General features: G+C 39.3%; 1 protein-coding gene across 1 annotated transcript in view; it reads left to right on the top strand.

Moving 5' to 3' along the window:
- The first annotated feature begins 12,158 nt into the window (after window positions 1-12,158).
- Window positions 12,159-14,091, top strand: part of ARAP2 (ArfGAP with RhoGAP domain, ankyrin repeat and PH domain 2) — a 213,653-nt gene continuing 211,720 nt past the window's right edge. Inside the window, exon 1 of the mRNA XM_042984792.1 lies at window positions 12,159-12,276. The gene's annotated coding sequence lies outside the window, so the exon portion shown is untranslated. The remainder of the gene's footprint in view (window positions 12,277-14,091) is intronic.

Below are 14,091 nucleotides of genomic sequence, written 5' to 3' on the forward strand. Positions count from 1 at the left end.
CCACCCAGGAGCCCTAAAAGAGTTGATTTAGGGGCGCCTGGATGGCGCAGTCGGTTAAGCATCCGACTTCAGCCAGGTCACGATCTCGCGGTCCATGAGTTCGAGCCCCGCGTCAGGCTCTGGGCTGATGGCTCGGAGCCTGGAGCCTGTTTCCGATTCTGTGTCTCCCTCTCTCTCTGCCCCTCCCCCGTTCATGCTCTGTCTCTCTCTGTCCCAAAAATAAATAAAAAAACGTTGAAAAAAAAAATTAAAAAAAAAAAAGAGTTGATTTAAACTAAGTCACCAGATTTGTAAAGCTACAGAGCTACAGCAGACATGTAACAGATAGTTACATTCCTTTATAAGTAAATTCTCTATCTTTACCATTCAATTGCAGTGATAACTGAATTTGAGATGTCTTGTCATACCTGGGAGTTTAATACTTAAAGTCTTTGTTGCCAAGTTCTATGGTCACTTTACATAAAGAAAGAAAATGGTCTGTTCAGGGTGTCAGGGACTGTATTCGAACTGAAAAGTAATTAAGGGCATTCCATTATTTGGTTAGCAAAAGTTCCTTTTTTAATAGCATTAATGGCCTCTGAAATTAATACCAGTGTTTGGACTACAGCTTTGCAACACTTCCCTGTTGAGTCACTGATGTGTTTGTCAAGATTATGACTCTTTATACAGTCATGGGCCTATGACATGAAACCAATGAAGCAAAATTTTGTGAAATAAAAACTGGATAGTTTCCTCTCTGCCAAAGTTTTAGGAGACAGTTTCAAATGAGGGTGTGCCAGATGCATTGCTACTGTGTACTTCATGGTATCCTAGTATTTAGAACGTGTTTCTATAGCTTCCTCATGACTTGACTTCTTCCAGGGTGTGATTAAAGTTTGGAAGGTAGTTCTAGCAAAGAGAAAGAAGAAATAACGAAGGAAAAGTCTAGAAAGGAGAAAAAGGAAGAGTCTGATATAAACTACATATTTCTCCAAGTTTGCTTCCAGTTTCCCTCCTTTCCTGTGGACAGTCATAACATAATGTGCCAATGGAAAATGACTGTGGTGTCCTAGATCTCAGCTCCACAAAATGACCTTTCACCTGTGCTCTATGATATCTCTGAGACCTATTCCTAGTCATGTCACACAAGGACTCATGTCTTTGAAAGTGGAATTGACACCCTGTTGATCACACCGAAAAAATAAATTTGCAAGAAACAAATTCTTTGGCATGAGCCACACCCTCAGTATCATGGAAACTCGTTTTTAAAGTGAGGACAGGATACTGAGGGATGTGTGATGTGCTGCTTTTCAGAAATACTACAACTCTTCCAGCTGGATGTGGATGGGCTAAGACCACCTCAGGACACCACAGTACTGTCATTACCAGGAGAACAATATTACACACGTTCAATCCTCAAGTATCTTTGCTGCTCAGAAATAAAATCCACTATATAAATACAAAGTATTAAGCTCCTCAGCACCACAACTTTCTCCCCTCTTCGACCGTTGTTATCTTGACGCATTGATCGGATGCATTCAGCTGCTGTCTTCAGTTTATGTCCATCCACTACAGATACTAACCGTGTCCAAAATCAGAAAAGAAAATGTCATCAATCTTTTCCTTTTGTGTCACTTTCCTCCTTGTTGTTCTGATCTCCAGGTTCTGGGTCACCCTAAGATCTCAGTGAATGGCAATAGGTGGGAGGAGGACAGCCATAACCGGCCCTCGGCAAGCATTTGTATTATGAAATTATCACGGGCATCTCCTTTCTGGAATGGCGTCCCACCTACCTCTCCCTTTCAGCATATCTTCCCTGTTCTTTCTCTCTTGCTGCCTTGAATCAACTGCCAAAAATCACTTGGATAAACCCATTTGCACTAGAGTCTTGGCAGGTCTGTGAGTTTCCTCACCAGGATTACCTAATTTTTTTTTTTTTTTTTTGTATGGATCTGCAATAGTACCTCTCAGCCTCTGCATTAGGTCTGCACATCAAGAACTTTTTTTTTTTCTGTCATTTTGAGCACTGTTAGCAATGCATGATTTTTCTACTGTTTTATTTCTTAATTCAGAATTAAGCTATACAATTTTAAGAGAACTTTATTTAACTGTCAAATACTAAGGGGGTGCCTGGGTGGCTCAGTAGGTTAAGCGCCGACTGGATTTCGGCTCAGGTCATGATCTTGCGGTTTTGTGTGTTCAAGACGCCCGCCGGGCCCTGTGCTAGCAGCGTGGAGCCTGCTTGGGATTCTCTGTCTCCCTCTCCCTCTCCCTCTCTTCTCCTCCCCCACTCGCACTGTCTTTGTCTCTCTCAAAATAAGCTTAAAAATTTTTTTTAAATACTAAGAACCAGAGTAATTAATTTCTGGGATACCTGGGTGGCTCAGTCAGTTAAATGTCTGACTCTTGAATTTTAGCTCAGGTCGTGGTCTCACGGTTTGTGGCACCCCTCTGCGCCTCTGCTGTCACCACAGAACCTACTTGGGATTTTCTCTCTCCATCTCTTTCTGCCCCTCCCCCGCTCATGCGCTCGCTCTCTCTCAAAATAAATAAATACATAAGTGAATAAACAAACAAACAAACGTTTTTTAAAAATGAGTAAATTAATTTCTGTTCTCCTGAGGACTCATTTTTTGTTAGGACAGGACACCGGCAATCCAAGATCATGCCACCTTGTAAAGATGCTTTTACAATTATTGATAGACCCAGATAACAGCTGCACTGTAATCCCAGGTTCCCATATTGAATTAAATCTGCTTTGGGTTATTTAGGTCACATACTGCATAAACGCCCTCTCTGTGTCATTTCTCTGTAAATAGTGAGTGTGCTTCAGTTTTCTCTATAATATACATTTATTTTTGGACCTCATTAAACAGGTTAAGGAAATTTAAATAGGTCTAGCCAGTAGACAGAAGCTAAGGCTGAAGTCAGAAGTACTCTCTGTGGTATTATCTAACACCAAGATGAGGGGCGTTTTTAACTCTGGCTGCTACTTACAAAGAAACTAAGAGCATTATTTGAAAATCAGGTCTGAAAATCAGGCCTACGCTTTTTAAAATATGCTATTATTGCTTAAGCAATATTAGTGTTGTTTTAAACGCAATAGATAGTGATTGCTATAAGCCATCCTTGTCGGGTGGGGGTGGGAGTGAGAAAACTGTAGTTTAAATAGCACAGTTCAATTTGTCTTCATACTCCTTTTGCTGCAAATACATTGTTGTAATCCCACCTTAATCTTAAAACAAATTTTTTTAATGTTTTATTTTATTTTTGAGACAGAGTATGAGTCGGCGGGGGGCGGGGTGAGGGGGCCGAGAGAGAGGGAGGGAGACACAGAATCCAAAGCAGGCTCCAGGCTCTGAGCAGTCAGCACTGAGCTGGACGTGAGGCTCCAACTCCCTGACCATGAGATCATGACCTGAGCCGAAGTCAGACGCTTAACTGACTGAGCCACCCAGGCGTCACCATCCTCTTTAATCTTAAACTGGTTTGTAATTTTCTAAAGTCTAAGATCATTCCTGGAAAAAAATAATAAACTAGGTGGTTAGGCATTAATTATTTAACTGCATTTTAGTAAAGGTGCCATATGAATTCATTTGATTTTACAGGAGGGCATAGTAAGTCAATGCCTCTGTATGGGAAGCTTCCTTATGTTCTGAAAGAGTTAACCCCTCTGTGCCTCATTTATGTCCTAAGAGGGACTGATGACACCAGGAGAAATATATCAGTATGTTCAACACTAGAGGACGTTTCTTATTTCAGAAGTACAAGAGAAATAATGTATTCATCCACGGGAAGAGCAGACTCCTCTGTTTGGGTACTTTGAAAACCACAATTTTATTAATTAAATCTTCAAAAGTTTAACGATAGCTTAGAATAGTAAAAAGGAGAAATTTCTAAAGAACTGTCAATTACTAATTCAATTACTGGAAATGCAAGGAACCTTCAGCTTTACCCTGTGGGATAAGTTATAAGATTTTAAATATACATTTTGAATATATTCAAAGTATGCTCATTAAGAAATTCTATGTTTTTAAAAAGCACCAGACTCCCAAATATTTTATTGTACTTTATTTGTTCTTACCTCAGCAACAAGCTCAACGCTTAATACCTGAAAAACAATCTCAACATTCTTAAGAACCCAGAAAGTAGAGCACTTCAAGGAAAGATAGCACGGAACATGTTAGGAATTAGAAAAAAAAAAAAAAAAAAAAAAAAACACACACACACACACACACACACAAAGAACAAGGAAATACTTTCAATATGCCTTTTGAGAGGAAGAGATGATCCATGGGAGGACTATTCATGTGAGTATGTAAGTGTATTTTGAGGATTTTTGCAGCAGTTGAAATCCTTGTTCAAAGGAAGAAATAGCAGTGTGTTTGCGTGACCTTGTAGACTGATATTTTGAGCCATTACTTAATCCAGCAGCTGTGGCAATGCCCTTTTGTATGATACAAAATAAACAAAGAAGCAGAATATAATAAGGCAAGTGAATTCTTGAGCAAGTCGACCATGTGCATACAGCTTCAGCTTCTATACAGTGTGGACTGTTTCAATGTGAGAATGGTGATCTCCTCCTTACAGCTTAGTTGTGAGATTCGGGCCAGTCATAGACATTGTAACCTATTTGGGGACGACTTTAATCATCACCCTCGAGCCATGATGTGCACAAAGAGCAAGACAAGCTAATCAGCAATAATCCACTTGAGAGAAGCTAGGTGTTTATCAGCAAACCTCTGCTGGTAAAAATGAGGACGAATAACCTGTACATCTACATATTACGGAGACTAGGAGCCTGGCAGTGAGATATTTGCCCATCAGTCAAAATATATTGTGGGTATATCGTGTGCCGAGCATTCTCCTCATCCTGTGTGTGGTTTAAAAAAAATAGTTCTTGTCCTTGTGGATCTTAAAAATCTAGCAAAAATGGGGCGCCTGGGTGGCTCAGTTGGTTAAGCGTCCGACTTCGGCTCAAGTCCTGATCTTGCAGTCCGTGGGTTTGAGCCCCGTGTTGGGCTCTGTGCTGACAGCTCAGAGCCTGGAGCCTGCTTCAGATTATGTGTCTCCCTCTCTGCCTGCCCTTCCTCCGTTTGCACTCTGTCTCTTTCAAAAATAAATCAACATTTTTTTAAAAGTCTAGCAAAAATGGCCAAACATTGCATTTAACAGGAATCAAAGAAAACCAAAAATGTACATCAAAAGAACAAATAAGCCATGTGTTAAACAGGGGTTTAGAAGAATGAATGCTATAGACTAGACCCAGGAGAGGAAGGGGAAGAAATGACAGACAGCACGGGCAGGCCAGTGAAGTAGAGGATGCTACATACAAATGACTTTAGACTGAACAGTGGACCCACAGATGAACCAAGAGTGCAGCAATCAGGAGAACTTCATGGTGAAACTGTCCCCAGGGATGCAGCCCAGCAACCACACTGTTGCCCTACTCATCACCTAGATAGACCAAGCACATCCTGTTTCCGTGGGGACAAGAGGTGTGACACAGCCAGCATCCTGAACGTGAAAACAACTTCTTCTAACTTACATACCAACGTTTTTCAGTGATGACAGTCTTCTGCTCAGTCCTCGAGTCTCTCAGGCTGGTGGATGAATGAATTTGGTTGGTCCAGAGAAAACTCTGTGGATGTGAGTTTGAATGAAAACGTAAGCATTGGTATGTGGGTTTTTGTTTTGTTTTGTTTTGTTTTTTGTTTTTGTTTTTGTTTTGGGTTTGTTGGTTTTTGTTTTTTGTGGGTTTTTTTTTTTGTTTTGTTTTGTTTGTTTGTCTGTTTGTTGACCTACAATAGGTAAGGCACTGGAAGAAACAATTTTACTCACACCTTCTCCAGAGGATCCTGGGATTTCTACTACTCCTCTATGGTAATTGCCAACATGACTTTTCCCCCTATGTTTACTCTCAAATGATTTTCTAGGATACAAAACTGGTAAACCTATGGAAGTATATAATATAAGGTAATTCATTCCAGCCCCTTTGAGTTGAATCTTGAGATTCACAGCATTTGGATCTCTCATAAGCCTTCCAAAAAGTGCTGTTTTTGTGCTGTGGCTGATTGCATCTGTTGCATAAAATACAGTTTCCTTTGAGGTTTTGAATGATACATCCTTTGGGGAGCCTCAATACCAAGATAAAATAGAGCTTATAGCACTTTGTAAGCTCAGATTCAAGGGATTTCCTACAAATAGGGAGTTCCTTTTCAATTTTTTACAAGAAAACAGCACCCACCTTCAAACAACTGTATACGATGCCAGAAATACAACTAGCACCTAAATATACATATATATTTACACACACATTCTAAAATGTGTTCCATGTGCTATGGAGAAATAAAATCCGGCCATTTTGCTGAATATCAATAACTTCAGTTTTAAACCCTCAAGCAAGATAACCCATGAGCAAGATAACCTACAAATATGTTCACTCGCTACAAATGTTTACTAAGCATCTACTACGTGTCAAATATTCTGTTAGGCGCTGGGGATACAAGTCCCATTCCTTATGGAACTGAAAGGAACCTAGAAAGACTTGCATCCTGTTGTGTAGTTCAGTCTACCAGGAGAGTCTAACTAGCTGACTATTTAAGGTAGACTTAAAGAAACAATTGCTAATGCTGTGTATTCTGCCTCTCTTATGTATTTTTGTTTAGAGTTTATCTTAGTGCTACAGGTAAAAGGACAGTTCTCAACCTGTTGCAGCCTGTAAAAATTATCTGATTACTTCACAATAAAGTTAATACCAAATTCTTTCAGATCTGACTGTTTTGTTTATCTTGAATGCTAGGATAAAGTAATTATGAACAGTTGTGCTTGAAACAAAACAAATCACTATTTCAAAATAATTATAGAGCGTTCTCCTTTGTTGTCAAGCAGAGCATCTGATTTACGTGATATGTACCGAAAAGTGTGTTTTTATCCTGGTTATCGTTTCACGAAACTACTATAATGACTAAGAAATTGTAAGTATATTTAGTATCATTGTTTTCCCCATCATGAACTTGTTCTTTTGACTGGTGAAACGTCCATTTTCACGATGTCAGATCACTGAATGGAATTTTGAGTTCTCGGAACTTCAAAAGGCTCATTATGTAATATAACATTCAAATCTAATATGAAAGGAAACACTTCACTAGAGTCCATTTCCTGAGTGTGGTCTTGTAAGTAGACGCACGTTTGGACACTTCCTCTTGCTAACGCCACCTCTTCTTGTCATTTCTGTACATGTTCTCTTAGGATAATTAGACATTTGAATGTTGAAATCCATAGAGCTTAAACTTGAAAGGAATTCTACAATTCCTGAGCTGGAAGTAATCTCTTAGGTGCCCCTAGTTCTACCTTCTTCTTTTATGATGAGGACACTCAGGAAAGAACTATCTGCAGTGCGTGAAGTTTTGCTACAGAGCTTGTCTGCTGCCGGTTAGCTTCATTTTCCAGTTCTGGTACCTGGCTCAGGTGAAAAAGATTTGTCCTTCAAACAAACAAACATGAATTATAAACTTCACGCACTTCCTTGAATTAGAATTATTAAATTATTCATAACTCCTTTAAGTGTCATTTATTTCTTGGCTCAGGTCATGATCTCACAGCTTGCAAGTTCAAGTCCCATGTGGGTCCCTGCACTGACAGCTCAGAGCCTGGAGCCTGCTTTGGACTCTGTGTCTCCCTCTCTCTCTGCTCCTCCCCTGATCGCGCTCCATCTCCCACTCTCTCCCCAAAATAAATAAACACGACAAAAAATTTTAAGTATCATTTATTTCTAAAATTTGGTCAGTAATTTATAATCATGGTTTGAATAGAGTAAGCATTTATATATAATATATATATTATATATAATTTAAAATGTTATAGCTTTTTTATTCCTCTCCCATCCAAAATATAAATATTTTATGGTTCTTAAAATAAACTCATAAACATTATGATTGTTACCAATAAAACCAGAAAGATCAGAAATCATACAAAGAGAAAGGGGGAAAATTACTAGAAAAGATTATGATTGTTACTAATAAAAACAGAAAGATCAGAAATCATACAAAGAAAAAGGGGGGGGGAATTACTAGAAAAGAGGCAAATTGATTCTTTTTTTTAAGTTTATGTATTTCTTTGGGGGCGGGCGGACAGAGAGACAGGGAAAGACAGAATCCCAAGCAGGTTCCATGTGCAACACAAATCCCTAACGTGGGTCTTGATCTCATGAACTAGCGAGATCATGACCAGAGCTGAAATTAAGAATGGGAGGCTTATTAACCGACTCAGCCACCCAGGTGCCCCTTTTTGGTCTTATTTTTAGATGAAGAGAGGTAGGAAACATTTCTGGTACTGAATTCTAGGTCATTTTAGCATACATATCTTTATGTAGAGAACACTAAAATAATGAACAAGGCCTTTGCAAGAAGCTTTGCAAAATCATTAAACTTTCTTCGTGGTTCTTGCGTTGAGTTCAGTGAAGGCATTTGAACATTAAATTGCATTACTGGGAAAGAATTTTCTTTAGCACAAAAGAGTTTTAACTTAGATTTGTGTATTGCTGATAACCTCAACTGAAGCAGGAATGGAGTTTAAAGCAATTGAAGAAATGATTAGCTTACCCCATTCAATTACTTAAACAAGGAGGCCATTAGATCAATGTGACTCTAATGCTATAGTGGCCTATATAAACAAACTAAAATCTAAGCTTGTAAATGCCTCAAGATTATGAAATGGAAATGCTATGGACAACCAATCACAAATAGCCAACTAAGCTTCAAGCTCTAGCTAATCAAATAATCTCCTTTCTTTGTTTCTGCACTTCATATAAGATTCTTCCCTAGCTCCTGACTGGGGTGTGTTCTGGACCACTGTAGTTTAGGTGCTGCCTTATTTGAATGTTTTGTTTTGTTTTGTTTTGTTTTGTTTTGTTTTGTTTGCTCAAAGAAATCATTGAATTGTTTTTATTAAAATTTTTTTGATGTTTATTTTATTTTTGAGAGAGAGAGAGACAGAGACAGAGCGTGAGTGGGGGAGGGGCAGAGAGAGAAGGAGACACACTATTCAAAGTAGGCTCCAGGCTCTGAGCTGTCAGCACAGAGTTGGACGCAGGGCTCCAACCCACAAAATGTGAGACCATGACCTGAGTCGAAGTCAGACGCTTAACCTACTGAGCCACCCAGGCACCCCAGTCCTTAAAAATTGTTAATATGTGCCTCCGTTTATCTTTTAACATCCCTTACAGTCTCATTCAAATATGATATCAACTATGTTTTGGGTAGAATAGATGCCAGCTCGATCAATGTTGCATTGTAAACAGAAGAAGGAAATATATATCCACCTGCTTGGATTACCTGGGATTGTGTAGGGAAACTTGATACTCTTCCCGGGATATTCTTCCAATGTTGGCTTCATTCCAGCCAAAGTCCTGGTATGGAGACATGAAAAGGGAGTGGCTTCCATGGGTTTTCATCAGTGTGGTCTCAAGAAAACAGGATTTTCTCCTTCTAACTATAGGACTCTCTAGTCATAGTGTGGCTGTTGTCAGGGAGGGCAGGTTATGTAAACCACATAAATTCTACATTAAAAAAAATACATGTATGTGTTGAAGAGAAGAAGAAAGAAAGAAAGAAAGAAAGAAAGAAAGAAAGAAAGAAAGAAAGAAAGAAAGAAAACGAAAGAAAAGAAAGGTGGGCACTTTAGAATCAGTATCCAGGCAGTTTTTATTGGTGATATAATCCAATCATGAAGGCCGGTTTTTCTAAATTAATCATCACTTTTTAAATTTCTCCTTTTTGCTGCTAGACCTCACTTTCTTAGGGTGATGTTATTTTTCTTTTGCACTCATGTTAGTCTATGTCCTCCAAGAAGCAAACACCAGTACCAGATTAAACATGCTAGAAATTTATTAGGGGAATTGCCAGTGAGAGACAAGGGTAGGGAGCTGGAAGAGGCCTCATCCTGAACTTGGGTGAAGGAGAGAGAGAAGGAAGGAAGGAAGGAAGGAAGGAAGGAAGGAAGGAAGGAAGGATTCTAGATGGGACTTGCAGTTCTAAAGAAAGTCGAGCATGGCAGTCTGGAAGGTCTTGAGCTAAAGGTTCTATGGCCAGAGGAATCCCCAGTCTCCCAGGAACAGACCTGCCTTAGGATCACCGCCACACCCAGTCATTGGCTGCAGGCCATCGGGGAGGCGTGGCCAGCACTTAGCCAGGGCCAGCATTGCTTTTACTCGCAGCAGAGATCCAAGAGACACACTCCCAGGGCTGCCATAGCAGCCCTAGTTTACCTTAAGCAGAGTTGTTTATACTACTTTCCATTTTTGTTTATTTAATATACAATAATAATCACTTTCTGAGCGTTCACCATGTGGCAGACACTGTTAAAACTTTTATGTGCATTATGTCATTTCATCCTCACAACCACCCTGTTATTATTCCCATTTTACAGAAGATTACTTAATAAGTTTCTTGCACGGACAGGCTGTGATGAACTATTATGTCATCTTCATTAAGTGGAGAACTATTTCCCAGAAACCCCTCATCTATATGGTCCCCCTGCTGATAGTTTGCCAAAAGAAGAACTTGCAAGAGATTTGAAAATTGGAAGTGATGCAGCAAACATTATTCTCTGAAGGTTGTTTTGCAGCCAGATGAAATGATGGACAGAGGAGGCTGTGATCAGTAGGTTTCGAGTGCTTTTCTTCCTCCTCTGCTTTGCCAGTAGGTTTTCTTGCAGCCAACTAGCCCTGACGATCAACAGTGACCTCAGGTATGCCTCAAAGCACTTGACTGTGGACCCATAGAGTTGGTCTCCACAGAAAGAGCAACTCTCCATAAAGCTCTCCATGGGAACCCCTTTTATGGTTCCAATTTAGCAACCGGCTGTACTTGGCTTCTCAGATTGGCTGCTTGCTAACTACTCTGATCTAAACTCTGCCTTCCAGACTTTCACTTCTCCAGCTCCTCCCTCAATTGTAAAGTCTAATTCCTATAATAAATCCTTTTTCCCAGAACACAGAGTTACTCTCCTCCCCTGCCAGAACACTGACTGATAGAGTAACCGTGCAAACATCTGTTGAATGAATGGACAATTTCGGCCTAGCACAGGGATTAAGATGTATGTAGTCAGTCTTCAGAGTCCAGTATCCTTTGTTTTAGATTAAAGTAAGAACAATTCATTTGTTTAAAATACCAAATATGCAAGAATAAAGTGTGACCATAAATTATTGAAGTCGAAGTCTGTCACTGGCAGTGTCCCATATAGAAGTTCATCCTATAATCTCACAACGTGTCATGTGCAGGGCCAAATTTTTGCCCCTCTCAAATCAAATAAGTACAAAAACCTATAAATGTACCTACCTAGACTTTTGTGTCCTAAAAAGCAGAGGATAACGTTCTAGCCAAGAAAATTTTAGGGGTGCCTGGGTGGCTCAGTTGGTTAAGCCTCTGACTTGGGTTTAGGTCATGATCTCGTGATTCATAGGTTCAAGCCCTGTGGTGGGCTCTGTAGTAACAGCTCAGAGCCTGGAGCCTGCTTCATGCGTTCTGTGTCTCCCTCTCTCTCTGCCCCTCCCCTGCTCGTACTCTTTCTCTCTCTCTCAAAAATAAGTAAAACATTAAACAAATTTTTAAAAATACAAAAAATAAAATTTTTAAGAGCAGGCATTATCAGTCAAGCCTCTAATATTAAAAATGTCTAACGTGTCTACAATTGTCTGAAAAATATATCCCCAAGACACTGAATGGAGTTAATTTAATAATACTATGTCAATATATAAAATTGAGTGTTGAAAAATATCTTGCAAAAATAAGGGCTTTGCCATAATTTCTATCAAACTATTTTTTTTCTGAGAATAATTTTACAGTACATTTATCTCTTTTATGCTTTTCCACTCGTTTGAACAATACAGAATCAAAATTTTAACAATATATAGATCACCAAAGGTACTATCACACCAACCTGGGAGAAAAAAACATGGGGCTGTAGTAAGAGTTGCACACAGTTCTTTTCTGTGCTTCCTGTATTTATCTATTGTGTCTGCCCCAAATATGTCTTTCTGCAAGCCTGAGGTTGGTACAGCTCTGCTAGCTAATGTCCTATTACATTCTGCCAAAAGGAGTCACTAGAGGGAGTTTAGAAACAAGGGAGGGGGAGGGGAAGGGCAGAAAGAACCTTCCTCTTCTTTCTTATTTTATCTTTCAGCACTGCCCAGCCAAAGTGACTGTTTATTCTCACTCCGTTTGGCACCTCTAGGACAAGATTCATCATTTGCCTTAGAGAAACCAGCACCAGCCAGGTGGATGCCCCTGATCAGAGGTCTGAGTCTGAGCTCTATGAGGTTCCTCCACTAAGCTGCTGCTCTGGTAACTTCCATCTTTTGCCTTTTGTTCCCATAGCTCTTGGGGCAATACCTGCTAGTTCTTATTAGCTCTGAGTTTACCCTCGTGTCTCCCTCTTGCTCTCAAAGCTCCAATACCTGCGTCACTGTTCCTTATTATTCAATCTTCCTTATTGAAGCCCTGAATGTGAATTCTGTTTTCCTGACTGGACCCTGTCTGATACCTTCATTTTTATACAGCTTCTAGCAAATAAAAGGGGTTTAGATGGCCTTCCTTACCTCCTTCTTCCCCTCCTCTATTTAAGAGTGTTTTAAAGGGTGGCCTTACATGTCCTCAAGAAACACCCTGTCAGCTACTATGGGGCACCTGCAGTTTCCTCTACTTCTCAGGTTTTTTGTGATGTCTATTGCCGAAGCCTTGAAAGCTGTGATGAAACTTTGGTCCTGCTGATAAGCGTCAAAGGTGAGGTCTTCCTCGAAGGTCCAAATGGTGATCCATCCTACTTATTTTGCTGCTCAGTAGACTGTGGCCATTCTTTGCTCCAGAAATTTCCGGCATAATACAACCCTCACTCTCCAGGGCTGCTTTCTTTAATGCACTTTACATGTTATTTTTGTGTTGGGTTCTCAGTATCTTTTAGATTGTACAGCACAGCTTTCACTTTTAGCGTCTATTTTATGACAAGTCCTACCGTATGGCAGAGGTCTGAGTCATGGGCTGAGCTGAAGGGCAATCTGTGTCACTGGTAGAGTGAAGTACTTAGAATTACCCACACTTCCACGGAGGGGAAGAGGTCCCACCCCCATGCCTTCCCTCCTTCAACCAGATTATCATCAATTTTATTTGTTTCATTTTCATTTCCTCTGAAGATTTCATTTGGACAAAGGAGTCTTCTGCTACAAAAAGATTTTCAAAACTGGCATAGAACCTCCAGATGCACCCAAACTTATCCAAATACAAAGATAAAAATACCTAGGTTCCAAGCAGAGGCCACCACTATAAATGTAAAAAATATATATATTTACACGGTCTATGATTCTTAGGATTTAATACAAAATTTTCTCCCAAGTTTTATAATATTGAAAGAAGAATAAATGTGCCCTTTGTTTGTTGAAGAATATTGCTGTGGGTACCTGGTCTCCCAGGAAACACAAAACCTACTTTCCTTGAAATGATATTTATGGCACCAAAGAACTTAGAAAAGGTGTGGAGTGACATTTAATGCTTTGGAGGCTCCAGAGTACATGAAGAACTTCCATACAATTAAAATGGTCATAAATCAGAACCTCTGGATTTCACTAGTTAAATAAGAGAAAATTAAGAAATGTATTGAGCTTCAGATATCTCTAATAAGATATTGTACTTTGCATTAATATGCATTAGTTCCAAAGACTAAATGAAAATTGCATATGAAAGGAATTTGAAAGCTGTGAATTTCTAACAAAAAATGACACGTAGCTATTTGCAGTGCTCTTCTCAATAAAAGTGAATGCCTGGGAAAATATTTGAAAAGATAAAAAAAGAAAAGAAAGGTAAATGAAAATACAGAAATTTAAAAGATATCAGAACTCTGTATAGGTGAGAGCTATATAAAGACAAGATTTTAAAAATTGACTTAATTTGTTCAAAGTGGTAAATTCACTGTGCATTAATGTTTATTAGTTCTAATAAGCAAAATGTGGGAAAATTTTGGTATTTATTTTTTTAAATTTTTTTTAACGTTTATTTATTTTTGAGACAGAGAGAGACAGAGCATGAACAGGGGAGGGGCAGAGAGAGAGGGAGACACAGA

The sequence above is a fragment of the Panthera tigris genome, chromosome B1 (genome assembly GCF_018350195.1).
Source record: "Panthera tigris isolate Pti1 chromosome B1, P.tigris_Pti1_mat1.1, whole genome shotgun sequence".
Classification (NCBI taxonomy): domain Eukaryota; kingdom Metazoa; phylum Chordata; class Mammalia; order Carnivora; family Felidae; genus Panthera; species Panthera tigris.